The 25363-nt window shown below is 38.7% G+C and overlaps 1 protein-coding gene across 2 annotated transcripts in view; it reads left to right on the plus strand.

The window, feature by feature from the left end:
- Positions 1 to 692: 692 nt before the first annotated feature.
- Positions 693 to 25363, plus strand: part of ZNF710 (zinc finger protein 710) — a 43635-nt gene continuing 18964 nt past the window's right edge. Inside the window, exons 1-2 of one of the 2 annotated variants that reach the window (XM_063448918.1) lie at positions 693 to 755; positions 10912 to 11029. The gene's annotated coding sequence lies outside the window, so the exon portion shown is untranslated. The remainder of the gene's footprint in view (positions 756 to 10911; positions 11030 to 25363) is intronic. The other variant, XM_063448919.1, reaches the window with a different exon arrangement.

A 25363-nucleotide genomic window follows, 5' to 3' on the forward strand; every position in this document is an offset into this window, starting at 1 on the left:
TTGGATGAAGTTGTTACGGTGCTTGGAGTGTTCATTTAACTACGGCAGCTGTCAGCATATTTTGATGTCTTCTGGCTGACAGCTAGATAAATGTTGGATGCCAGGTAGCTGGGTTTTTTTCTTTCGACTTGGTGCCGTGGATTTATTGAGCCTCAGCATAGACAGTATCCCAAAATCTACATTGTAGTCGTAAACCATATTTGATTTTCTTATTGTTTCAATGGGTATAAGTCTTGAAGGCCAAAACAGGGTTTGCCTTGTAATTCAGATGACATTGTGCATGTTCCAAAGTTCTGCTCCTGAGAGTCAGCTTTCATTACTGATGTTTGTACTAAGAAGATGCCACAATAAATACATTCCATTGTGCATTTTAAATGTACACAATCTTCCCATGAGTCCACTTTACTGACTGATCTAAAAACACATTGATTTGAACCTACTGTCTTACTTCACATCTGACTTTGCAACCAAATCTGGAAGTAAATAGAAAATTAACCACTAGGATTAGTAGTTTCTATTATGACAATTTAGTAAAAAGATCAGTGGTAAACTTGTTTTGGCCACCAATGGACTGTTTTGTCAATTGCGTAATACCATATGCTTGATAGCTAATCTGTCTTGCACTGGCATTGCATAGAGAAGGCAAATGTGTGAATTACAAACATTTTATGCAATATGTCATTTCTTCCCCAGACAAATCAATTCTGAAGACACTACAACAGTTGGTGCTTAAAGTCAACATTTCATGTTAATCAGTAAGTATTCTTTTATTATGTCTCTACTAGAGTTCAGTAGAATGCACATGATATCTGATAAGCTACTTGAAGCCACACTAAATGCTAAATAAAGCTTGATTTTTGTTTTTGGTCTGTTCACCAAATTTGCTGTTAATTCCGTCTGTATGTAAATGCCCTTAGGCCTTGGGGCTTGAATTGAAGTTAAATTACCTGTATTAAAAATTGTCCAGTTAAAGAAATTATCCAGCTGATATCTTTTTGTCCTTAATTTTGCAAGTTGATTTTCAATAAACCACAATACACTGTTTAGTGAATAAACCCTTTGTTATCTTGGCTGCGTTTTACTTACTGCAAATGAACTCCACACACTGTAACTTGGCAAAATTAATCAATCACGATGGGGATCTCTTAGGAACTCGTGCGATTGATTCCAGTTATCCCTGGTGGATGTAAATGATACATAATGAACCCAGTGCTACCTTGGGAGTTGTTTTACTTGCCACTGATGAACTCCACTGGATGCTGGCTGTTTTATTATTATTATTATTATTATTGCCATTTATATAGCACTAACAGATGCCAATCATTCAGAAAATAAATGAATCGATGATGACTGGGATTTTGTTACAGCTACTAGTATTCCAAACATTTGTGTATCCTATCAATGTTGCATATTGCTGAGTGCAACTGTAATAGCCCTGGTGGCATTTCTAACTGTTGCTGGCAGTCAGATGTCACAGAGCTCCTGAGTTTCAGCTTAAGATTTCCAGATCTCTTACTGAATACAGCAGAAATTGTGACTTTGCAAGACTGTCACATTTTGTGCCTTTTTTTTTTAAAGCTTCCTGTGATAACAGGCGATCAACATAAGAGATAGAGAGTTACAGTACACAGCATTGACACCTAGGATGATTGAAAGCATTTAACTCTTAGATTTACAGATAGGCGAGCTGCCTCCTCAGCTCTCTAAGGGTTAAGATTCCTTTTTAGATTCTTGACATGTGATCTGTTTGTTTTTGCATTGACTGACTTTTTTTTTTTTTTTATATATAAGCACTTTGTATGTCTACTACCCAGCCCCCTTTTCACCAGTCCCTCTTCAGCCTGTTTTGGAAAACCAGAAAGTTAAAAAGAAAGGGAAAGAAAGGAATTATTTGCATTGTAGCTTTGATTGGCACTGCTTCTGAAGAGAGGTTATTTCATGTGGCTGTTTCCTTTCAGGCAATCATTCTTTTATGCTCACACAATTCATCTGGGTACAGTTTTCTATTCACAATCCTTTCTTTCCCATTCCTTTCTTTCTGTCTTTTCTTTCTCCCTCTCTCTCTAGCTGCCTCTTTCCTCTTTCCTTTTCATTACATTCCCTTTGTATTTTCGGTTCACCAACCCCCTCTGCATTTTATTTTCTCCTTTTTTATTTTCTTCCTCCATTCACTTCCTTTTCAATTTCACATATGAGTGTGTGTGTGTTCTGTGTCTTTTCCTTTTGCATTGAGTATCTCTTCTCTGTTTCTTGGGGGAAGGGAAGAAAATGAACAAACGGGTGGATTCTAATACAGTTCTACTATTTCCATTGGCTTTGTGCACTTCTGAACAAAACCATTGCTTTAAAATAAGAAAATGATTCCACATGAAACATGATCTCTTGTTTAGAGGTGTTGATGACTTCTAGTTGCTGTGTGTGTGTGTGTATGGCTGGCTTTGAAGTCACCCTGGGACATTGTAAGTGTATTTATCCTGAGATCCCCCCATCCTCCAAAATGTTAAAGGAACACTATAGTGTCAGGAATACTATAGTGCTCAAGTGGCAGTTTAGCAAACCGGCCCACTCTTTGTGGAAATTAAAAGAGATTTTGCTCACATTATCTCTTACACCGTGCCCGTCTCGCTGCGGCTGGCACCGTCAATCCATTGCTTTTCCATAGTAAAGCATTGGGAGGCTGTTGCGCATGCACGGCAAGACGCCATGCTGCACCAATTAGTTCTCCCCATAGAGATAAATTGAATCAATATATCTACGTGGGGAATGTTCAGCACTGGACTAGAAAGCACCTCTAGGGTATGTCTCAATGACCGCCACTAGAGGTATTACGAGCCAGAAATGTAATACACTGCAAGAGCATTCTATAGACACCAGAACTATTACATTAAGCTGTAAAGGTTCTTGTGAATATAGTGTCCTTTTAAGCCCTAAATAGCACATAATTATCTGTGTAGTTACTCATCAGTTATGATCACCAATTAGTTCCAATATTCACCTGTCTGGAAACTTTCTTGACTCGAAGATATCTTTAATTTTGAAGGGAATTCAACTGCAACAGAACATACATATTTTGTTGTACAATCCTGTCATTGTAGAATGTATGGGACAGAAAAAAAAAGAGAGAAAACACCTGAGCTACATCAATAACCCAGTCTAACTGGAATATACTAGTTTCATCCATATGGTCAGCTTTTGACCTGTTCACAGGATTTGGGAATTTCTATCTAAATAATTTACTAAATAATAAAGTAACATTCTATTTAGGAGATAAAAACATGTTGAAAGATGGAAGGATTATGATCCTGTAGAAGTCAACTCTCCCATGCCTCTGCTTCCCATGAATTAAAAAAGAAGACGTCAGAACATGGGCCGCATATAATTATGTAACGTGAAAAAGCTTTCATCACTAGAATGAAAAAGCCCCAACTTATCATACTTTAGGGCATTCTTCCCCTTTGGAATATTGTTGGTAAAACCTAAAAAATATTGGTTGGAAACCTCAACAGGAATTCACCTCTTAATGAGATAAACCTGATGTCAGCATTCTTGTATATTGTCTTATGTATTTGCAAAAGTAATGAGAGCCTATATGTACTCTTACACAATACATATGATTTGAATTACAGCACACACTGCCCATCCACAAGGCATTGCAAGGGCACAGGTTTAGTAGCTGTTCCTTTTTATCAGAATTATTTTGCCCAAGAGGAAGTCTTACCCACAAGAGTGCAATGCTAGAATAGAGTTGTTCAGCTATTTTCTGATTCCAATCATTGGGAACATTATTCTTATCAAATTATTTTTATTGAACATTGTAAAAATCTATTTTAAACATAAATATAACAAATAAAATAGGGAGGGGGATAACAATTGGAAAGGGAAAGAGGACTTAATCTATAAGTACGCACACATAAATACTACTCCTAGACTTTTTGAGAGGTTCATACGAACTCTAGACACTGCGTAAAAACCGAAGGGGAGAGTATAGAACAGGCATGATAGGCAACCTTTGGCATTCCAGATGTTTTGGACTACACCTCCCATGATGCCAGCATTATGGGTGTAAGAGCATTATAGGGATGTAGACCACAACGCCTGAAGTGCTGAAGGTTGCCTCCCCCTGGTATATAATATTTGATACATCGTAACATCTGAGGAAAGGGATTTAGGGGTAGGTTTTTCAGATGGTAGGCAGGCAATGTCACTTGCCTTAAAGGTAGGCAGACAATGTAATAGAGCAGCAGGAAATGCTAGCAGAATGTTTGGTTGTATAGGGAGAGGCATTAGCAGTAGAAAAAGGGAAGTGCTCATGCCATTGAACAGAACACTGGTGAGACCTCACTTGGAGTATTGTACGCAGTACTGTAGACCGTATCTCCAGAAGGATATTGATACTTTAGAGAGAGTTCAGAAAAGGGCTACTAAACTGGTTAATGGATTGCAGGATAAAACTTACAAGAAAAGGTTAAAGGAACGTAACATGTATAGCTTGGAGGAAAGACGAGACAGGGGGGATATGATAGAAACATTTAAATACATAAAGGGAATCAACACAGTAAAGGAAGAGACTATATTTAAAACAAGGAAAAACTACCACAACAAGAGGACATAGTCTTAAATTAGAGAAAGTATCAGGAAGTATTACTTTACTGAGAGGGTAGTGGATGCATGGAATAGCCTTCCAGCTGAAGTGGTAGAGGTTAACACAGTGAAGGAGTTTAAGCATGCATGGGATAGGCAGAAGGTTATCCTAACTATAAGATAAAGCCAGGGACTAATGAGAGTATTTAGAAAATTGGGCAGACTAGATGGGCCGAATGGTTCTTATCTGCCGTCACATTCTATGTTTCTATGTAGAGAACATCAGAGTGATTTTTACACTAGGCTTTTCATCTAGGAGGAAGACAATTAGTTTCTGCAGACCTTCATATGTTTTAACATGGGCTTCTTTAAATGTCTGTGTTGAGTCTGAAAATACAGCCCAGGCATGTATAGAAAAATGACTCCTTAGCAATGTTATGTGTCTGAAGGCTTTATAATCTAGCCTAATACGTTGTAATAATGGGGAGAATTATGAAGCACCTCGCCCTTAATTTGTGTGTAGCCTGTCAATAGGCCTCTGACCTTATTTCCTGCTATAAAGCACATTAAATGGAAAGACAGGATAGACAGGATTTACACGCTTATACACATGAACTCCTATGCCTAAAATAGGAGAACATAAATGTATATTTCATTAATATTACACCAACTTTAAGGTTGCAGGGAGTGTACAATATTCTTTTTAACTGGTAATGCGAACCAAGGCCAGTTATCTTGGGTTTGGTTCCCATCTGGCACACATATTTTCTGCATTACAGTGGATTTGTGAGCTATACAGGCAGTAATCTAGCATTACAGTGTGAAAGGTTCATGTTTAATTGAATGAAGAGCTATGATTCATCATAACATAAAATCTGTAATGTACCATTGTCTGAGAGGTTGAAAAAACAGTAATCTCCATTAGTAAGTGACGCATAAAAAAATGCTTTTACCTAATTTACCCCCCTAGCATATTGATGGGACAAACAGAGACCGCAGGCATTATTTAATAATAATTAAAATAACTCTCCAAGCACCATAACCACTACAACCAGGCTTACAACCTACTTGGGTCCCACTCAGTGTACACATCACCTGATTCCGATCTTCCTGCTGATGAATCCAGCTGTACAGGCTAAAACAATGCAGGACCACACTGCTTGGCTGAGAGCATCAGGTGAGTGCTCAAAGCCTTATGAACACAGTTCTGTATTGCCCGAGTTTTCCTCTATGGAGACATATGACATCTCTGTCAGGAGAAGCTAGGTGCCCCGCAGGCACACGGGGTCCCAAATAAGTTGACAAACCATACTAAACTTGTGACCTAATAGCCGCTACAGTGGGCTATAGTGGTAATTGGAGTTCTCCACAAACTGTGCTGAATGCATGGGTTGTGGTGCAGAAAATACCTAGTCCCAGCCTCCCTGCACACCTTGGCTAATAACTACAGTCATTTTTGAAAATACCTGTATATAACAGACTCCCTGCAGGATCAGTGATGTCAGAGGAGAACATTTTCTTGCCTATGCACAGTGCACATGCTGGTGGATGCATTCCAAAAAAGCTGGGGGTGGACAGATACATGGTCTCTAGCACACAGTTCTGATCAAACAACTATAAATAGAGACAATTACAATTATTTATATAGCGGCAACATATTCTGCAGCACTGTAAATAGGAAGCAAGACACATATCTAATTCTAACAAAACATGTATGACATTATAGACTAGTAGGGAAGTGGGCCCTGCTCAAACAAGCTTACAATCTAAATCTAAAGCTGCGAATAAACTTTGGTATGATTGAGCAATTCTACTTATCCTGTGTTATAAGTGGAACCTCAAGCAGTTGAGTGATTTAATAAGAAACGTCCCCAAACTACTGCATCGGAAGCTTCGAATTGGTGGAATGTCTTTCTGTCTGGGAGAGGTCTGCATGCTGCTTCTATTGGCAGTGTATTAGCAGAAGCAGCAGGAACTGTTGACTCTCCTCAAGTGATGTTAAAAGGACACTATAGGCATCAAAACAATTTATGCTTAAAGGGCACTCCAGTCAGCAAAACACTAAACTGGCTTGGAAAGAGACGTACCTTTCCCAAGCCAGTTTTCTGAACGGGGAGTCACTGATTTGCAGACCATTCGCAGCCAATCAGCGGCGCCCCTGCCCGGCGGGACTTTACGTTTCCTGTAACTGAAAATTCTGAATCCGGACGCCACCGTGGTGAGCTGAGACTGTTTGAGAGCGGTTTAACACCATGAGGTAAAAGCGTCTCAGGGGCCTCATGATACCATGACAACTTAATTTAGATGAAGCTGTTTTGGTGCATTGAGTGCCCCTTTAATGAAGCACTTTTAGTGTATAGATCATGCTCCTGAAGTGTCACTACTCAGTTCTCTGCCCTTTAGGAGTTAAATCACTTTAGTTACTGGTTAGGCAGTTTAAACCTCCTATGGCTGCAAATGACACAGCCTGCATGAAAAAAATGGTTTCATTTTCAATCAGATGTTAACTTGCTCTAGAAGTTTTTTCCCCTGCTCTGTAAATCTAACTTTAATCACACACTGGAGGCTCCTGCTCAACAGAGCAGGAGATATGAAATTCAAAATTAAATAGAATGTACAATAAAGGAAGTTTAAATATTAGATATCTCTTTTTGGAAGGCGGTGTAATTCACATGCAGGGAGGTGTGACTAGGGCAGCATAAACAATGTGATTGAACTCCTAAATGGCAGATAATTGAGCAGTGAGACTGCAGGGGCATGATCTATACATCAAAACCACTCAATCTAAAGTTTATTTGGTCCTTTTAACTTACAGGAGTGTTACCTGACTTTCCATTGGGGAAAGCAGATTTTTACCTCTAGTTTTTACATTTGTTTCTGACAAATTAGCATATTGCAGAACACTCTTGAGTTGGTCAATTGGACAGCAAGTACTGAGAGCTGGATTTTTACCAATATCTAGGTGAAATTTTTCCAGTTAATCTGTCCAAGGTGTAAACAACCCATTGGGTCGTTCATTTTGACCATAATTGTTTGTAGTGATAATATACATGCATTTGTAATGTAATAAGTTGTTTTAGAGCTAAGCCATGTGTGTTTTGTTTCTCTTGTGCCGTACAGATGTTCCTATCTTTTGATATGGGTTATGGAAAGGTGACCTATTGTCTATTCTTCAGTGCCTAGCCCTCACTAGGTGAGAGGCTTTGCTGGTACTGTTCATAGATTTTTATTTATGTTTTTCTTTACTCTGTCTATTGAAGCTCATAAAAGGAAAAAGAAGTGTGCTGGTGGAAAATAGAAGCCGATTTAAGTGAAAGGATACACAGATAAAGAGGTTAAACCACATGCAGGGATGTGGAGATAGATGAAAGGGGAAAGAACAGAATGATAAGAGGTAGAAAGAGGCGCAGTGGATCTACAGAACTGAGGTAGCTGTTGCTAGGGTAACAGAAAGAATGAAAAAGAAGGTCTAAGGGAGGTATGGAATGAAGTGATGGGAATAGAATGCTGGAGGGAGACGTCAGAATACAATGTATACAGAGTGCAGGTAAGTAAATTCTGAGTGCTTTAGTAAAGGAGAAAAAATGTCATGTGGAACCAGAGTGGACTTTATTATTTATTTTATTTAATTTTCTAATAGAAGAAAAATGATGTGCCTGTCTTCATGTTTCCTCATATCTACAGGTTTATACAGGATTTTGTATAAAACAGGCTTATTCCCAGCCCAGCACTAACCTGACATCAAAGGTGCTTCTTTATTCAGTTCCCACAGAGAACAGATACCATTTTAGCCATAAAAAAACAGGTCTTTATCGAATCAAGTATGTTAGAGACCTATTTTTGTAGCCAAATGTTAACCAATATTTGTAGGCACTGAATAAAAGGAGTGTTTGTGTCGGACCATTAATTTATTTCTGTAATTTAACTGGATTTTGAACTGAAGTCCATGCACCATTTATTAAGTAAGTTCTCTCCTCTACCTTACTTTACTGACTATTCCTAACCCAAACTTCTGTCTGGGATCTGCACTTGCTACTAAAAGTGACAAGAAGCAACCAAACCACTATAGCTGTTGTCTAGTCTCTGGGAGCCATCCATCAGTTTAATATCAAACTGTTCAGTTATGATATGACATAAATGAGTCTTTTCCTGGCAAATGGAAACTGTCCCAAGCACCCTCATCAATGCTGTCTAGTTTGGACTAAATTGACTTTGATGTTATGGAATAGTTGAGAGCCCTTGTTTGTCACACCATTCCTTAATGTTTGACATTAAACTAAGACATGACATGCTGACCCTGTAGGTAACAGAGAGAACTGCACTGGCTATATTTTTAGATTGCCTCTTTAAGTAAAAAGAGAACTTATTCAATTTAGTTTGTCCAATGGGAAGACACTTTTAGACACTACTTTACAAAAGGAAAATAGTTACGATCAAAATCTAACGCCACCCTCTGCGTGCAGACACTGAACTTTCCTCATAGAGATTCATTGATTCAATGTATCTCTATGAGGAGATGCTGATTGGCCAGGGCTGTGTTTGACTTGTGCTGGATCTGCCCCTGGTCTGCCTCCTTGACAAGCTCAGCCAATCCTATGGGAAAGCATTCTAATTGGCTCAGATCATCACTTTTGATGATGTCAGCCAAGCAGGCAGATCAGGGGTAGAGCCAGAATCAGCAGACTTGACTAAAAGTAAGATTTTACTACATTTACAGGGGCAATGGGGGCCAGGTTTGGCGGTTTTAACAATGTTTTTGTGTTCCGGACCCTATAGTGTTCCTTTAAGGTTTACTCCAAACACCATGAACACATCAGTGATTTGAAGTGGAGTCTGTATTTGCAGAGTTTTGCAGTGAAATGCTGGACAGATTTTAACCCCTCTGCTGATGGATAATTTGTAACTCCACCTCTGGAAGGCGTCAGTCACCCCAGAACAAGAGTTCCGGGCTGCCTAATGGAAGTTCTTAGCAAATTGGACGTCTGTCGTCAGCAAGCACAGCATGCTGGCGACAGGCATCTAATGGTGGCATGGCTCTCCTCTCTGCCGGATCAAAGGTAAGTTTATGCTTTATTTTTATTTATTTATTTACTTGGTGAGGAAGGAAGCGAGGTCTTAATAGTAAGGGGTACCCTAACCAATAACTGTTTAATTAAAGCATTGTTTTTTTGGTTGGAGTAATCCTTTCACCGCTACAGTAATAGTTTTAATTGTGCTTATAACTAGTCATGTAGTACTGCAGGTGTTCCCAACTACAGTAAGGAAGCAGATTCCAAGGTACACCTACTTTTTTTTTTACCTTCTCCAATATTTGATTAGAGAGAGATGCATACTAACAGGCATTTTCTTCATAGATTTAATGAAGATCCTAATACTGACACCTATTAAAAATACATTTTAAGCACTGCATTCAGGATATTACATCCCTGAAGTCTGTGTTTTTATGGCTTGAGGGGCCCCAGTATGCCACTGTACACTGTTGAAAGCCATTGCCCTACTGTATCCTGGATTGCCAACAGCTGGCATTCATATTAATTGTTTAAAAATAAGGATATTTTTTTACATTGAAAGAATATTAGGTACTTTGGATAGAAGAATCTGTTACAATAAAATAAATTTACAAGAAGGTTATGAAACTCTGCATTTAAGAACATTTTTGTGTGCCTTCCTCATTTATTTATGAGGTAGCTGATATCGTCAAAGCATTGTTGGTTGGGTGCCAAGGAGGTATGCCAAGGGTAAAACGTATATAGACCTACAGTGCATGTGCTGCCCTTTGTAGGAACTGTCATTTATCATATGACAGTCTCATGTGGAAATGATAAAATTGGTTCCAAACTAGAAGACAGAAAGGTCTCTCTGATATTGATGAGTTCTTTATCCGGAGAATCACTGTCCTACTTTTGTGCTTGACTCTAGCGCATTTATACCGTGCCCTATTAAGCATCTAAGTTGTGTATACCGTGGTCAGTGTTCCCATGGAATTTCCTAAAATCAACACTCCCAGTGAATTACTGCAACGGAACAGTCTCCTTGGATTTTTTTTTTTTTCATTTGTTTATCTCACTGAATACGTTTCTCCTACAGTATGTTCCTATTTTTGTTTTTCTATACCAGTAAAAGAACAAAGGCAGTTCATTTCTGGAACAGGAAAACACTGTTTTCCTTGTCTTCACGGGAAAAAGTACTTCTATTTCTTTTTTTTTGTCTTTCTTGGCATTTTATCATAATCAGATAAAAGATGATATCACCAACTTGAAAAAATAAACTTAAATGTCCTTTCCTTAATATGTAAAATTATTATCTATTTTTTTAATCTAATTTTTGCAGGTACTGTGCTATTATCCCATTTCATCATTGGCAGAATATCGCTGTGCAATGCCTTCTAAGCCAAAGCCGGTATAAGAAGCTTGTCCATTCAACTCTCTAGTACCATAGGTGTCAGCAGGTAGGTCAGGCGAGGCTTTTCTTAATCCTGAAATGTCTGTTTAGTTTGCAAGCCATTGCTGTACTCCCTCCCCTTGTTACTGGTGTCTGTTTCAAGCTTAACCCCAAAACCCTCCTTGTATTATTTATTTTATTTATTTTACAGAATTGAAACTAGCATGGGGAACTGTAAACTGTCTCTCTGGGGATACGCCGGTTCCCAAAAATAGCACAGTATTTTGGTGCTGGTTTTCTTGCCTGTAAATGACAGTTTGCATTAGCAGGGTTAAATCCATTTTTATTCACAAATGGTTGCGCTAAAGGTTTGATATATGTATTTTTAGCACATCCATCCCAGCATTACTTTCCTTGTTTTCCAACACTGCAAAGTCACGAGACACAAAAACTAAATGCTTTTATTGTCAGGTGAAAATATTTTTAGAAATGCCTATTCTGTATATAGTGCCTTTACTATGTAAACCCATTATCTATTGACGTCTGTACACACAGCCCTGAAATATATGTATTTCTCATATGTGCTTTCAACACATATGTGTTCAGTCTGCAAGTTTGCGATCCCTTTCATGCTTAGCCAAATGAGAGTTGCAGTCCACAGCAACTAGATTGCTTGCTTGCAATATTCATTCTTGTACTTTAGACCAAATGTTCAGAGAGATGACTACACTGATATCTTACGTATTATAAGAAGGTTAATATTGCCTTCACAGTTGTTACCAGCCCCTCTGGCACAGCGCATATTAAATTGTTGGGAGGGAGGTGGGGCGGGAGGCATTTTTATAAATGAAAGAATATGGCCAGGCTTGCAATCATTTTCATATTCACAGACGAACTCTCACAATACACATGTTACACAATGGAAAAGAAAAATGGGAAATTGGAAGACTGAAAAAGAAGGAAGTTAAACAATAGCTTATTTTGTTGGCTTTATATCTGGTTATGTTTAAACACACTCCCTCCCCATCACCCAACCTTTCAGACATTTTACATACAATTTAAAGGGACACTATAGTCACCAGAACAACTACAGCTTAAGAACTTAAAAACAGCTTAATGTAGTTGTTCTGGTGAGTATAACAGATCCCTCCAGGCATTTTCATGCAAACACTGTCTTTTCAGAGAAAAGACAGTGTTTACATTGCCCCTAGGGACACCTCCAATTTCCTGGCTTAGGGCTGCACAGTAAGCTGCCCTGCGGTTCTGATTGGCCAAAATGCCATTTGGCCTCGCCCCGTGCCATTGTTTTTTTCCCCTGTGGGAAAGCATTGGATTGGCTAAAAATCAACCATTTTAATTATGTCACAAAGGGGGCAGAGCCAGCCCCAGCGGCACTGGAAATAAGGTGAGTTTTAAACTTTTATAGGGAGGAATAAGGGGGGGGGGCAAGCCACCTAAATGGTGGGTTTAGCACTATAGGGTCAGGAATACATGTTTGTGTTCCTGACCCTATAGTGATCCTTTAAGGACTTAAAAACAAGACTACGGATTTGACCAAAAGGAAAAATGTCAAGATCTCTATAGTGACTAGCAAGAAGGTGCAAGGATCATGCTTTTAAGACTGGGCCGTAAAACTATTTGCTATATCCCTTTCCTGTTTATAGTCTATTTGATTAAATACCTTACTAGTTGTAGATGAAGTACACCTCACAGTCATCTCCAAGAGAGAAAAGTTAATAATTCACAATGATGGAACAGATTGAAAGTTGAAAGTGACATTTCTAGAGATCCGTTAACTATTAACGGTTAAAAGCACACTTTATTGTGATATTTATAAAGAACTAGTTTGGGTTATATACAAATGCAGAAATACCTTTCACCCCTTTCCTGCCTGCTTCATAACCACTTCTACATAGAGCACCCACACTCCCTGAGCTCCCCACACCTGCAGTAACCTCTGGACTACCTTCAGCACTGCTTCCTTGCTTACACTTTCCTCTATAATACACCTCGTTTGGAATTCTCTGCCTTAAGAGGTGGTTTTATCAGAGTCCATACAGATGTTTAACCCCTTAAGGACACATGACATGTGTGACATGTCATGATTCCCTTTTATTCCAGAAGTTTGGTCCTTAACCCCTTAAGAACCAAACTTCTGGAATAAAAGGGAATCATGACATGTCACACACGTCATGTGTCCTTAAGGGGTTAAGGGGTTAAACAGCAATTGGATAAATGCTTGCAAAAATATAACATACAGGGATATAATTTCTAATTAGTGGGGTAATAGCTGCTTGATCCAAGGAGATATCTGACTGCTATTTTGGGGTTAAGACGGAATTTTTCCTAGTTTGTTGCAAAATTGGAAGCGCTTCAGACTGGGTTTTTTGCCTTCTTTTGGATCAACAGCAAAAACATATGTGAGGAAGGCTGAACATGATGGACGCAAGTCTCTTTTCAGCTATGTAACTATGTAACTCAACTCACTTTCTTCCTGTACGTCCAACTCGTCTTGTTGCAAATACTTGTCTGTCTATCCACCTATTGTACAGCACTGCGGAATTTGTTGGCTCTTTATAAATAATAGTAATAACAGTGATGGTTAAACATTGCCACTCTAGCTTGTGCAGACAATATTTACAAAAAAAAAATCTGACATTTAGTAAGCTGTGAAAGCAATACACTGGCATGCAAGTGAAATTTATTATGAAGACCATGTTCCGCATAATAAATTTCACTTGCCCTGTTGTTGTAGCCGTGTGTGTATTGCTCTTCCTTTTGGTTAGGCGGTGAGTAGTACTTTGTTGGTGGAGCTCCAGCAGAGGGGACACTTCCTCAGTGCAGAGTAAATCTCATGTGTTTGGAACACATAATTCGCTGTGCATCCTGGTAGTAAATGTAGTGCCCAACAGTTGGGGTGCCAGTTGTTAGCAATCACTGTCGTTATTTTTGCTTCACAATGCAGAAAGGAACTAGGTAGTTCCAGGTTCTGCTGTGTAATTACTTTCCTGAAATACCTAAAGTCTTGCTCCCGGGTAAAATTCAATAAAATATGTGCTTCTCTAAATCTAAAATCAATATTACCTGTAAATGTTTACAGTTATTTTACTGGTTTATTTGTGAAAATGTACATTTATATTGTAAACGCTGAAGGCAAAATATATAGAGGCTCTTCCCAGTCTATATATGCTCCTACTAAACTATGCGCTTACTTGGCACAGTATGTCTTTGTAAACTATTGTGCCTATAGAGCGCAAGAGTCCATTTTAATTTTGTTTTTTATGTTATTTGCAATCTAAAGTGACTTTCTCATGCAGTCCAGGAGATACGTTGTGATTTATTCTGGTTAAACACTACAAATTATAAAAATAAAGTATGATCCTCATTTAGAGAGTATTTCTAATGTCACATAGCCATTGGGAGTGCAGAGTTGTGCTTTCTTTATGTTTCTGACACTAAAGGCTAAGCTCATTATATGTCATTGCAACTAGTAATGGCTTATTATAGGTAAATGAAACACAGTGAGTGGCAACTTACATTTTAATGGCCAGTTTTCTTTGACAGAGGACATAATGGATAAAAACTGGCTGACCACATAACCAATGTTTAGCTGAGTGATATATTAAAACCACAGAAAGTGTTTTAAGGTTTTGTTAATTTGCTAAAGGTTCAGTTGTTAAAAAAAACCTCTTCTCTGCGAGCCGGTGGTGCAGAGTGTTCTGCTGTGTGTGTTTAGAAGAATGCACTATAATGCATATGTGATTGTTTTAGCACGTGAATGAGCATGCTCTGCATCATGCAGAGCCAGGAGGTGGCTCACACATGTGTGATAGCGAACAAGCAAAACACAGGCTATTACTGAAGAGGTCACTTTCAACATCAGTGTCCATGATCGCAATCTTGCAATGGGTCAAAGTAACAAAATCCTTACACATGACCCCTAATAAAAAAAAAAGTGTGCTGTTAACTAAGCATCCAGCAGTCTAGTGTAGGGTCACCATTGTCTATAAGATGTTTTTTTTCCGTTTGTTTGGTTTTTATCATAGCAATAGGAGTGCATATATATATATATAACTATGAGTGCAAATATGAAACAGTGGTAGTCAGCCATCTGCATGTTGTGGACTACCTGTCCCCTGATGCTTTGCCATCATTATGGCTGTCAGAGCATTATGGGAGGTGTAATCCACAACATCTGGAGTGCTGAAGGTTGCTTACCCCTGCTATGTAAAATAGTCCTCTCATCACCAATGTTCATCTTAATGGATGTATATACATCTTCATTTTATATGAATAGTTATTCAGCTGCATGCATTTGGTGGCATCTAATAGGATTTGATGACTTCAATAAAAGAAGTGAGAAGGGTAGAAGTTAGCTTCATCAGAAGCAACGGGAAGGAAAAAGGCAGGGTTTTTACGAGATATAGTAGCCCCGGAGGTACAAGTCTAATATCCCAATCACTAATGTTCCATTTGAAGAAAAAAGAAAAAAAAAATGCTGACAGTATTCCGATTGTGAAGTTAACTGGCATCATCTTTTAGGTTGATTTTATAGTTATCACAAAATCCATTGTAGCTGCTTTCTATGATTGTAAAGATAAATTTTCAAGAGTCTTTATGCTTTTCTGACAAAACAAAAAGTAACTAAATTCAGCTTCCCGTGATATCATCCCTCCAGTGCTCCTCAGTTTGGCAAAACAGAATTGTAAAGCAAACGCAGAGGATACCATGTTGAAGAGCTTTGAAGCAGTTCTCTAGTTGAAGATACCATATTTCAGTAGCGAGCTTGTTTTAAGGATGAGAAAATAGTTACACGCCACATTTACAGATATTTCATTCATTTGTCACTCAACACTCTATAAACAAAAAATGGATAGTCTGAGTGGTGTTATTATTCTATCTACAAAATTGCAGTTTCCTTTGCAAGAAAGATGCCACATAGAAATACAGATTTTGACAGCTTGTTAGAACTTAGTATTGCCCCATCAAACATAGTATAAAGGCTTATAACCTATGTGGCCTTCAGCATACACTGCACGTGACCTCTAATATGTGCGAGACATAATAAATACTCTAAATGCAGCAGATCCTACCTCTAATGGGAAACAATTCTATAAATCTATCAACGTTTTGGTAGCTGAACACTTCCTTACATGTCCGCTTGTGTAGTATATTAAATAATGTGCTCTGTTATGGAATAATATTACCAGAATTGGCTATCTGAACAAAAAACATTGTTTTAACCTACAACCTTTTTGGCTAATCAGTCATTCAGTCATTGGTTCGATTCTTTGAAACAGTTTCTTCTTTATTTATTTATTTATTGAAACAAAATTACTGAGATATTATCACAGTGTTAAAACCTTCTAGACATTTAACAAAGACTCCACACTTTCACAAACTCTGCTAAACTGCTTTTGCCCTACTTCCTGGCTTCACTCCTGTATCTTGTACAAACATTCCTTAATTTTTCTTGAAATATGTAAAGGACTATTTTGCGTGTCTTGGTGTGAGTTGTGTATGTATATTGTAATTGTGTTTTTTTTTATTAGTTTCCTAGTTTTTATTGGAAGTTCTGGTAACTCTGTGTTCAAGGAGAGAGGTGTGTGTGTTGGTGTGTGTGTGTGTGTGTGTTTGTGTGTGTGTGTGTTTTCTCTCTCAGAGAGAGTAGCATGGAAAGCCAGTATTATGTGGGGTTATTCTCAAACACTAAGCATGATCCTTGTGGTCACATTACTTTACCACTTTAATGACATGTATAAAATGTCTGAATGGGTTTTATACTTAAAAAAAAAAAAAGTGTCCAAAGAATTCTGCTCACTTCTCGCCTTCACAACAAACCACTCCATGGCCATGTACAGCAACAGACAAGGGATCGTGTGGAACCTGATGAATAAAAAAAAACTCTTTTTAAAAAACCAAAAACGTTACACTCAGGATAATATTTCAGAACACAACACATCCTGCAAAGTTTTAGTTTACCCATGTGTTATGCCTGCTTGTAACATAAGGGCCTTTATAACATTATTATTTAGCAGAAAAAAATGTGCACAGTTTAGCTCCTGCAAGTGAAGTACCCCTTAAATATTTATAAAGGAATGCAGAAACCCCAATAATAGTAAAGGTGTTTGAACATGAGGTAACGTGTGACCAATTATACAGGGTGAGTCAAAAGTAAGGAGCCTCTCAAGTATTGATAAATCTTAAAGAGGGACACTCTCAGCATTATAACCCTTTCCCTAAAGTTCCCTCTAGTTTAAATTATTTGTCAAACTGACAAAATGAGGTGCTGCCTCCTCTGAAGTGGAGGGCATTGCAGGTTCTACTGTCTTGCAGCAATTGCAAAGAGTGACATGTCTCTGATGAGAGACAATTGTGTGCAATGCCAATCATCACAGGGACAACACAGGGACAGAGACTTTACTCTGGAACCAAAACCACTTCAATAAGATGAAGTGGTTATGGTACCTAGACTGTCCCTTTCATCTCTTGTTAACACTATGTAATAGACAAATTAATTAACCTATGTTGTGTGTGAGTGTTTCTAACTTCATTACTGATAGTGCAAGCATTTCATATTTTCTAAACATTAATATAAAAATAAACCAGGCCATTTAACATGTGGAAAGACCCACAGAAAATTTAAAAACTGATCTCTTAGCTGTAACTGCATATTATACTCTATGTGTTGAATGAACTTTAAACAGTTAACTGTTTACATATAGTCATTACTTATATTTGCTTTCACTATTTACACTAATCAACCACAACATTAAAACCACCTGCCTAAAATCGTGTCGTTTTCACTTTTGATGCCAAAACAGCTCTGTGAATCAAGACATGGACTCCATATGATCTCTGAATGTGTCATGTGGTATCTGGCACCAAGACATTAGCAGCAGATAATTTAAGTCCTGCAAGTTGCGAGGTGGGGCCTCCATGGATCAGATTTGTCGTTCGAGCACATCCCACAGATGCTCAATCGGATTGAGATCTGAGGAACTTGGAGGCCAAGGCAACACCTTGAACACTTTGTCATGTTCCTCAAACCATTCCTGAACAATTCTTGCAATGTGGCAGGGTGCCCAAACTACAGTTAATCGGTTGTCCTTCCTTGCACCACTTTTGGTAGGTAATAAGCACTGTGTACAGTAAATACCCCACAAGACTTGCCATTTTGGAGATGGGCTGACCCAGTCGTCTAGCCATAACTATTTTACCCTTTTCTAAGTCACTCAGATCTTTTCGCTTGCGCATTTTTCTAACACATGAAATTCAAGAACTGACTGTTCAGTTGTTGCCTGATATATCCCACCCTTTGACAGGTGCCATTGTAATGATATTATCAATGTTCATTACTTCCCATGTGAGTGGTTTTAATGTTGTGGCTGATTAGTCTACAAAGCAGGGCTTCTTGTCCCTCTATAATGTCCTGTGCCACCTGTTGAACTAGATTCATACATACATATATACACCAGTAGTAGCAGAATATATTTATATAGATGTTGCATTGGCATAGTGCTTGCTATTCCTGGCATATTGTGCATGTTGTCAATACATTTCCAGGTGCTTAAAATATACTTTCGCAGGCAATCACGGTAGACTGCAATCTTGGCTCCCAATATATCTCTTCATCCAAATGGACTTAACATTCTATTTATTTATGAACAATGTGGAATCCATTTTAGCATGCATTAGTTGGAATTCACATGCCTTTCTGTGTGGTAAAACATGAGCTATATATATAATATACTTTCTTTGGTGCTGGGCAGATGGCACTGATAATTTTTTTTCTTTCCTGTTGTCTGACCCCGATTTGTCTCTTTCCGTATCAGGGGATTTGGGGGCTAATACTTTCAGTATTGCCAGGGTCCTGCAGCACATTGCACGTTCCCTCCAGCACGGGAGAGGTCAGATCACCCTTTCCTATTTCCATTATCATTTTGTTATTTTCAGTTTTTCTGCTCTGTACCGCTCTTCTCCCTCCCCGCACACTTCAGCTGTTCTTTATCAGTCTTTCTCCAGCCTGTCTATCTCTCCATTTAACTCTTTATCACTTTTTTTTGTTCTATTTTCTAATGCTGCTTCTGTTTCCCTGTCTGCTTTTCTACTTCCCCACTTGCTGCTTTTCTCCTCCCATCTGAGTTATCCCCCTCTTCTTCACCGATCACTCAACACTCACTCTTACCCCTCATACCTCTCTTGCTCTTGGTTTCATTCCTCCCTTCCCCCTCTCCTGTCTTCCATCTGTCTCTCCCCCCTTCATCTCCTCCTTTTTTCCACCCACCCCTGCTGTTGTTTTCTCTTCACAGTCAATCCCTCATATGTATTTTTTTTCTCTTCCCTAGTTTTATTTTCCCCCACTCTTTCCTTCCTTTTTATCTTGAGGACATACCAATCCTCCCCCTCCTTTCTGCCTTTTTCCTGTTTATCGAGATCATTCTCTCCTTCCCCCCTTTCTGTCTGCCATCCCTCTTATCTTTCTAAAGCACACTTTTTCCTTGTCTCCTTGTTTCTTTCATATGTCTCCCCTCCCTCTGTGCCCTGCCTCTCCCAATGTCTTTCTTTTCATATCTGTCTCTCCCAACGTGTCTGCAGTTGCCCCTGTGCCCCTTTCCTCCTTGCGAGACCTATATAATATATATATTTTTCTCTGCCTGCCTGGTGTTCTGTATCAGCTAGCCCGCCCCTCCCTCTTCTCCTCTCTGTCTGATGTCCATCTCTCTCTACATGTCTTTCTCTCAATTGACATCACTCTGCTTTTTCATTTTCATTTTCCACATCCAGCTCTAGCTTGTCCTTTAACACAGCCGGTACTCTTCTATTTTTTTTTTTTTTTTCAATCGCATCAGTCTCTTCTGTAATTTCTATCTTCGTGTCCATCATCTGTCATCCCTCCCCTGTCACCTTCTGCCCATCTCCCTCCTTATTTTCCCAGTGTCTCTCGATCTCACACTCACTCCCCCACCTTGTTCTACTTCTATATATTCCTGCCCTCCCTCTCTATTCTCCTTCCCATCCCCTTATTTGTTTTACAATGTACTTTTTCTATCCCTGCGTTCAGTTAAATCTCCTTTTTTTTCTGACCACCCCCAGCCTCTCCTAATACTTTAGTCAACAATCTACCTCATCTTTCATTTCTTGCTTTTCTTGTTTAGTTTTTAGTTTTTTTCCATTCTTCTTCCTTCGCTCCACCTGCCCCTTTCCCTTGTCAAGCTCCCTCGCTTGTCCATCCTCTTGCTATCCATTTTTTTTTCATCTTTAAGCCTTGCTTTTTCTTTCTTTTGCGTCTCAGCACACTTATCATCTCTCACTCCACACCTCCTCCTTATACTTCTCTCACCTCAACCCCCCTTCACAGTATCTTTTCTCTCTTCTGTTTCCCTCCTCCCATTCCCTTTTTTTTTACCTCTCCTGACTAACTCTCAGTACATCTCTGCCTTGTCCCTCCACTGCCTCACTCTCCCTTCCTCCCATGCCTCTCCTTTTATCTGCCTCATCTGTCTTCTTCTTTCTTTTGCAGTGCCTCACTCCCACCCTCCCTCCCTGTTTCTCTCTTTCTCCTTCTCTCTTTCTCTCTCTCACACATTCTCTGTATCTTTCTTTCCTTCATTCCCACTTGTTTTAATATCTATCTTTTTATTTCTTTACTCTGATACAAAAGAGAGTTTTACACGTATTTTTGACATGACTAAAATGAACACAACGTTTCTCTCATCCCTCCTGTGTGTTAGAAACTTGAGTTGTTTTTTTTATTTTTTTTATTTTTTTATTCCACCCTCAAATACATCTCATGCTTTGTATTGTTCCTGAAACCTTTCTTAGAGATTTTCCAAGGTATTTCTTTCCTCCTCTGCTGTCTGCCTCAGTGGAATTCTAAAGCCGTGATGCAGTCAGATGAAATTGAGCACAGTCCTAAACCATAGAGAATGGATAGGCCTTTAATATATATATATAACCATTTCACACCCAGAAGGTAGATACTAAAAAAAAAAAAAACGAAAAAAAACTATGTGGTAAAATGAAATAATTGCTGTGTCACGTTGTATGCTGTTGATATCAGTTTATTGTGGAGCGAGGCTCGCTCAGTATTTACACTGTATATTTAGTGGTAACATTCTGCCATATATACTTTTGACTGTGCTACTGTTGCCTTACGTTACTGTTTGTCAGTTATTCGTGTATAGTTCCAATGACGGCTGTACTGCTGTGTAAATAGTCGTTTACATCGTGTACAGTAACTAAGACTCCACTGTAACTTGTACTGCTACACTAAACAGATAAAAACATAAACAAACATATTTGTAACACATGTTTTAGTGTTAGGCCTTTATTCGGCTGTTAGCTTGCACATTTTAAAGAAAAACACCAAGCTGCCTTGTATTAAAAAAATATGCACCCACATATGAAGTTCCTGGATTTGCAGCCAATCCCCATACGGTGTAGCTTCTTCAGAAACCTTTCACCAAATCAGGAAGTGAATTTTTCACTTAAACAGCCTGTGTAGGCATCATAACCACTAAAGCCCACTGTAGTGGGCATAGTACCTACAGTCTTTTGGCACTGACCCACTGTAAGTAAGGTATGTGTCAGATTGTTGTAAAATGGTTTGACTGTTTACTGTGGGACTGCACCAAGGGACTATTGACACTTTAATCACTACAGCGAAGTGCAGTATTTATCATGCCTAGAATGCCTTTTTAACTTTCTAATAGCATTTATGAGCTTTTCCCATAAGTAGCGCTTTATGAGCAAAGTAAGGGTTTCTGTGAGTTGCATAAAATACAAAGCCAAATTCTGTACCACTACCCCAGGGTTAAAGAGAAAAACATCTTACTTCATAGTTTGGCTGCTCCAATAGATGCCAGTTGTGCTGGTTTCTCTGTTCCAAAATAAAAAAATTAAAATAGAGCAATAGTTTGGACCACACTCCTATAGCATCAGACCAGATATCACCTGGAGTATTCCATGAAAAGTGATGTTTACTGAGCAACGCAGTCATACATTGCAGTAAATCAGACAGATATCGTAAAAAAATAAATACCACAGCCCTAAATACAGAAAAAAAAACGACAATATTAAAGGATAGCTGAATGCATTGCGCGTCTACTACAATCGCTTCCTCAGCAGCAGCTTTTTCAAGTGTGTGGACATATTTTTGCTGTGTTTTTTTATATTTGTTTGTACCGGCATAATCTAATTTACTGTCATATATAACTATTTTGGTCATCACTTTTCATGGAAAACTTCAGGTGATGTCGTGTCTGATGCTATCCAAAGCAGTCCAAAGCTTTATTTCTGTCAGTTGTATTTCAAATGTCAGTTTTCTGTTATAGAGTCTTACTGTGGTATTTACATCACAATATTTTTGTAGCAAAATTTAATGCCCCATGCACTGCTCAATTCTCTGTCATTTAAAAGTTAAATCACTTTATTTTTGGAGTCCTAGTCACACTGACACAGCCTTCCTAAGCACATCCTGTAAAGAGTCATCTAATGTTTAAACTTCCTTTATTGCAAACTGTTTAATTTGGCATTTCTTATCACGTGCTCCATTAACCGCTCTCTAGACCCTGCAGGAGCCTACTGTCAATTTACAGAGCAGGAGATAAACACTTTAAAAGTAGTTTACATCTGATTGAAAATTAAACCATTTTGTTTTCATGCATGCTGTGTCAGGGGAGGTGTGGGTAGGGCTACATATACAGAAACAAAAGTGATTTTTTAACTCCTAAATGGCAGATATCTAAGCAGTGAGACTACAGTGTCCCTTTAATCTTACCTGCACATTGCCCCTAACATACATGGTGTGTCACTGTAGGTGATCTGGAAAGACTGAGTGAGAGAATTTTTATCTAACTTGGTTGTTTTGCATAAAATGCTGCCAATTTATTGTTTATTGTAGTTGCTCTTAATCAAATCTCTAGGTCAAGTCCCAAATGCTGGTTCACCCATAAAAATAAAAAATGTCTATAGTTTTGGTGAAAATGTATTATAACACTATAAAGTGATTTAAAAAAACAAAAAAAACTTTGTTTATATATTCCCTTGTAGTAATACACTGTAAAGGACAGGAGCGCATGATACCCAGCAGCTTTTATTTCTTCTTATAGAAGGTTGTTGCATTCAACCATCTGATTGCTAGGATGTACCCAATGCATATCAAGCAATTCAGCAATGGCATACCTTTTGGCTCTCGAAGGGTTAAGGTTCTAGAATCTTACACTTATTTACCATTAAGTGCAGTGTTTTATTTGTAAGGTCAGTTTTGTTTGTGTTGTATTAATGTACAGATTCCGTGACTGGTTTTTCTCAGGGGATTTTTGTCCGTATGTTACCAAACACAAACATTTTATATTGAAACCTGAAATCCCATAAATGTATTTTCATGGTTACAACTGGTTCTTTGTGTTTGAGGGTTTTTATTTGTTACTACTGTTAATCTATCTTCTCTTTTTAATGCAAATACATTTTGTGTAGCCGGTCACTGAAGTGTCAGTTTACTGGAATCAGGAACCTTAAACTCTTACATAGATGATGGTACCGTATCAAAAAAAAAGTTCTCTATTTTAACCATAGCTAGCCAAATCTAAAAGTTACTTTCCACCTCAAACTTTTATTGACAGAATTTTATTTTTTGCTGTCTGTCGCATGGGGCATTGGTTTGTAAATGAAATAAGGATGTGTTTGTGTTGCCTGTCTGTGTAAATACAATGATATATTTTTGTTCACTGTTTACTGTTTGTATTTGTATTAGAATGTAATTGTGTACTTGTGTTTACTACCTATGATTGCGGGAGTGTATACGTGATAAATATATGCGTGAAATGTGACTGCAATGGTATATGCTAGGTCAGTGCCTATTTTGCCGCAGATGGCTCTGTCTGGCTACGCCTCCAAACTTGTTGATCTCAGCCAATTCAATGCTTTCCAATAGGAAAGCATTGGATGGCTATTGTGCATGCATGGCAAAACTCCACACTGCCCCAATCAGCATCTCCTGGGGAACATTCAGCACCTCCATGCAGAGAGTGGACATGCCGAACGCTAGTGCTGCATACTGTGCAGCACTGACACAGAAAGCACCTCTAGTGGCCATATCAGTGATTGCCACTGGAGGAGTCCCTAGGCTGTAATCTAAGCGTTTACATTAAAAAGCCTGCAGGGACATGCAATAGACACCAGAGCAACTACATTAAGCTGCAGTTGTTCTGGTATCTATAGTGTCCCTTTAAGACTTTTTTCTATCCTTTTGCATACTTTTGGCAGCTGGAGAGGCCTCATCACTGGGGTTTAGTGGACTTTAAGGCAGCACATGGAGCTGTGCCACATATAGATCTGATTAGAACTCTAACAATGCTTGGAGAGAAAATGTGACCTCACACTTCTTTACAGTACAAGGCACCCGGTAGTTTGTCAGATAAAAGATACCAGACGTTCAGCTCCTTGCTGATGAACTTGTTACCACCGCCAACAGAAGCCGTGGCACTGGATTCTCCAAGAACCAAAAATCAGCCGCCTGCTTCCCTTTCCATTTAGTGTCTGCGGTTAGAATACGTCTTCCTTTAGGCCACCTTGCCAGAACTCCATTTCATATGCCAATGGCGAGTGGGAGACTGTTAAAACAGAACTGAATATTTCCACAGTATCAGAATATTTCACAGCAGATGAAAAATGCTAATTACCACCACAGTATTCTTGTCCTGGCATGCAACTAGTTAATTTTGTCTCCCTTTTTCCTTGATACATTTTGCATGCAGTACATTGGTTCATACACAATATGTAAAAAGTAAAGACCCTCTTTGTTTGCCCCTTTGTCTCATTCTATTCCTATGCTTTCAGTCTCTCCCCTTACTCTTCTCTCGTCTTTCTGTTTTCTTGCAACACACCCCCTTTCTTTCTTTTTGTCCTCACTCTCTCTCTCTTCCTGTCCTCCCTCCCAATGTGACAGTGTCCCTTGTTTCTGCAGCTGTCTCCTCCCAGTCTGACTTTTTTTTTCCTTTTGTCTGGGTCTAATACACTCTTCCTATTTTAACTCTTCCTTTACCATTGTCTATATTAAAACTGAACTGTCTGTATGGCTTTGCAAATTAAGTGTCAAACCTTTCTCACTATCAGAAAAGTGATTTCTAATAGTGAAGGGCTTAACGCCTGTATATTTAATTTGTTATTACTATGCAGTGGAAATCCTGTGAGTTTCACGAGACACGGACCTGAAAGTTGGCTTAATAGCGGTCAGTCGGGTTTATTCGCTAAAATGTGGATTCCTGAGAAATTACTGTATAATTCAAACTACCTGCCAAAATATTGGAACTGAAAACATAACTAGATTGGAGCATTTTTTCTATTCAGCTGTTATGACCCTCAATTTTAAATTCACATTGAATTCCTGACAATTCTT

The sequence above is a fragment of the Pelobates fuscus genome, chromosome 3 (assembly GCF_036172605.1).
Source record: "Pelobates fuscus isolate aPelFus1 chromosome 3, aPelFus1.pri, whole genome shotgun sequence".
NCBI classification, from domain to species: Eukaryota; Metazoa; Chordata; class Amphibia; order Anura; family Pelobatidae; genus Pelobates; species Pelobates fuscus.